This window comes from Oryctolagus cuniculus, unplaced genomic scaffold (assembly GCF_964237555.1).
Source record: "Oryctolagus cuniculus unplaced genomic scaffold, mOryCun1.1 SCAFFOLD_54, whole genome shotgun sequence".
Taxonomy (NCBI): Eukaryota; Metazoa; Chordata; class Mammalia; order Lagomorpha; family Leporidae; genus Oryctolagus; species Oryctolagus cuniculus.
In genome coordinates, this window is record NW_027208332.1 from 189,673 (window position 1) to 193,046 (window position 3,374).

Here is a 3,374-nt window from a genome sequence, read left to right on the forward strand (position 1 = left end):
TTATGGTGATTTTAAGTTTTTTTTTTTTTTTTTTTTTTTTTTTTGCCATCAATAGTGCTGTTTCTTTGCTAAAAACATTTACACAGAGAAGATTCTATCAAGTATTTATAAATACAGATTTCTGATGAAATGAACAAACTAAAAAATTCTGATTAAAGAAAGCTGACAGATTTATAAAACTGTTACTTTAGATCATACAAAAGAATAAATTCATAGAGACTTGAACTAGTCAAGTTGTAGGTTTCTGTTTCTTTTACTTAGAGCATTGCTTCTCTACTTAAATGTTTTCTCTCAAGTTTAAAGATTTACTGTGATTTCTAGAGTTTATAACACTCTGGTAGACTATGTTTTTATAAACAAAAGTAAAGATATTTACTTTTCCTTCCCACTAAATTCACCCAACATTCAAAAACAACTTAATGAGAAGTTTTGGTTTACATAACAATGTAATTAGTTTCAAAAATTAATTTAAAAATGTGCTTTCGTAATAAAACATAATTTAAACACTGATTAATCTAAAAATAAACAAAAATGCCAGACTTCAAGTACTGGCATTTCAATGAGTAAATGAAATGATCCCTTCTTAATAGATCTTGGGGCAAGCATTGTGGTGTAGCAAGTAAAGCAGCCATCTGTGGTGCCAGCCTCCCATATCATTGCCAATTTGAATCCCAGCTGTACAGTTCTGATTCAGCTCCCTGATAATGTGCCTTAGACAGCAGTGGGAGATGGCTCAAGTGCTTAGGTATTGCACCCATGTGGGATACTCGGAAAAAGCTAAAGCTCCTGGCTTCAACCAAGCTCAGCCATGGCCTTTGTGGCCATCTGGGGAGTGAACCTGCAGATGGAAGATCTCTCTCTCTCTCTCTCTCTCTCTGCCATTCAGATAAATAATTCATTTAAAATAGAAAAGTAAATTTTTAAAGATTTATTTACTTATTTGGAAGGTAGAATTACAGAGAGATGGTTGCAGAGAGAGATAGATCTTCCATCTACTGGTTCACTCCCCTAATGGCTGCAACAGCTGGAGCTGGGCCAATCTGAAGCCAGAGCCAGAAGCTTCTTTCATGTCTCCCGCATAGGTGCAGGGACCCAAGCACTTGGGCCAGCTTCTTATGTTTTTCCAGGATGGAACAAAGAGCTGGATCAGAAATGGAGCTTTCAGGACTGGAAATAGCATCCATATGGGATGCTGGCACTGTAGTCAGAGGATTTGTGCAATGAGTTGCCTGCCAGTTGTGTAGCTTAACTACCTTCATTGGTAACTATACCCACTGACCACACTGGGCTTGATTATGAAACTACACCTAGACACATCTAGAGACTTTAGCCCAGGAGCAATATAATGGAACCAAATAGTGTTTGTGAGTATTCTACAATATGATAGGAGTCACTGTGCACCTATTCCCTATGTAGGATCTCTGTCCTTAATTTGTTGTACTATGCCAATTAATGCTAAAACTAGTCTTCAAACAGTACTTTATACTTTGTGTGTCTGTGTGGGTACAGTCTGTTGAAATCTTTACTTAGTATATATACTAAGTTGATCTTCTGTATATAAAGATAATTAAAAATGAATCTTAATGAAGAATGGGATGGGAGAGGGAGTAGGGGATGGGATGGTTTGCAGATGGGAGGGAGGTTATGGGGGGAAAACTGCTATAATCCAATAGTTGTACTTTTGAAATTTATATTTATTAAAAGTTTTCTACAAAAAGAAAACAGTTGAAAAGTTAAAAAAAGAAATTGACTGACAGTACTGACACGGATGCTGGCATTGTTGCACCATTACTCTTATTCCACAGAGGGGATTTCAAAAATACATACTTAGGAGTCAGCATTATGGCACAGCAGGTTAAGCTGCCACTTGCAGCACTGGCATCCCATATCAGTGAGTCAGTTAGGATGCAGGCTGGTGTGCCTCTAATCCAGCTTCCTGCTAATGCACCTGGGAAGGCAGCAGCAGTTGGCTCAAGTGCTTGGGCCCCTGACCCTTATCTAGGAGACACAGATAGAGTTCCAGTGTCCTGGCTTTGTTCTGACCAGAACTGATTTGAGCCATTTTGGAAGTAAAACAGTGAATAGAAGATCTCTTTGTCTATCTCCTTCTTTCTTCCATTCTGCTTTTCAAATAAATATTTTAAAAATATATGTATACATATGTATATATGCATGTACAGACATACACAAAAAATTTTTTAAAAAATTTATTTATTTATTTGAAAGGCAGAGTTACAGAGAGGCAGAAGCAGGGAGAGAGAGCACTTCCATCCACTGGTTCACTTCCCAGATGCCTGCAATGGTCAGAGTTGTGCCAATCCAGAGCCAGGAGCTTCTTCCAGGTCTCCCATATGGATGCAGGGTCCTAAGAACTTGGAGCATTTTCTACTACTTTCCCAGGCAATAGCAGAGAGCTGGATTAGAATTAGAGAAGCCAGGACTTGAAGCAGTGCCCATATGAGTTGCTGGCACTGCAGGCAGAAGCTTTGCCCGCCACAGCTCTGGACCTTACCTTACACAAAACTTTTAAAAAACACTTTACTGTGGTATGATTGATATAAAAATAGGTATTCACAGCTTGCTCTGTTGGTGATAAGCATATACCTGTGACATTGTTACCAGCATTAAGGCCATCATAGGATTATTTTCTTATTTTATTTTTCAGTTTGTTTTTAATGTATAGAAATAGAAATGACTTTTGTGTGCTGATTTTGTATCCTAAAACTTACCGAACTTGTTTGTAAGTTCTAATATATTTTTGATAGAGTCTTTAGAATTTTCTATGTGTGAAACTGTGATATCAGCACACAGAGATAGCAGTTCTCAAGAGAGATTTGATCATTTGAGTTCAGGCTCTGCCTAACTGTTGTATCTCCCCTTCCTGACAATATATGATGATGCCTCCACATCCATGAGCAATGTCTATCCACGATGTACTATGGAGCCACCAGATTCTGTAGCCTCCAACCATAAGCTGAAACAAATCCTTTCTTTCCAAAGAAACTCTTCTCAGGTATTGTAGTTAAAATAATGTAAAGTAGAATAATGCAAACCCCTAGATATTTGGATTTACTTCTGGAACAGAGTTAAATTCGATGGGGAAAAAATCTCCATGCCCACATGAGAGAAACAGGTATATTAGAAGGTAATATGACATTTCATATAAGTTAAAATTAATTTTTCAACAAAATATATTGAAATAACTGGTTGTGTTTGAGAGAAAATGTGGGTAGTTCTTCCAGGCTTTTTCCCACCAAGTTTTAGGAAATTTCACAAAGATCCACATGACTGACATAAGGACATTCCTGGCATTTCTAATATTTTCAGCTTTGAGACTTTAATAAAAGTATTGAATGCAAGATGATTATTTGTTG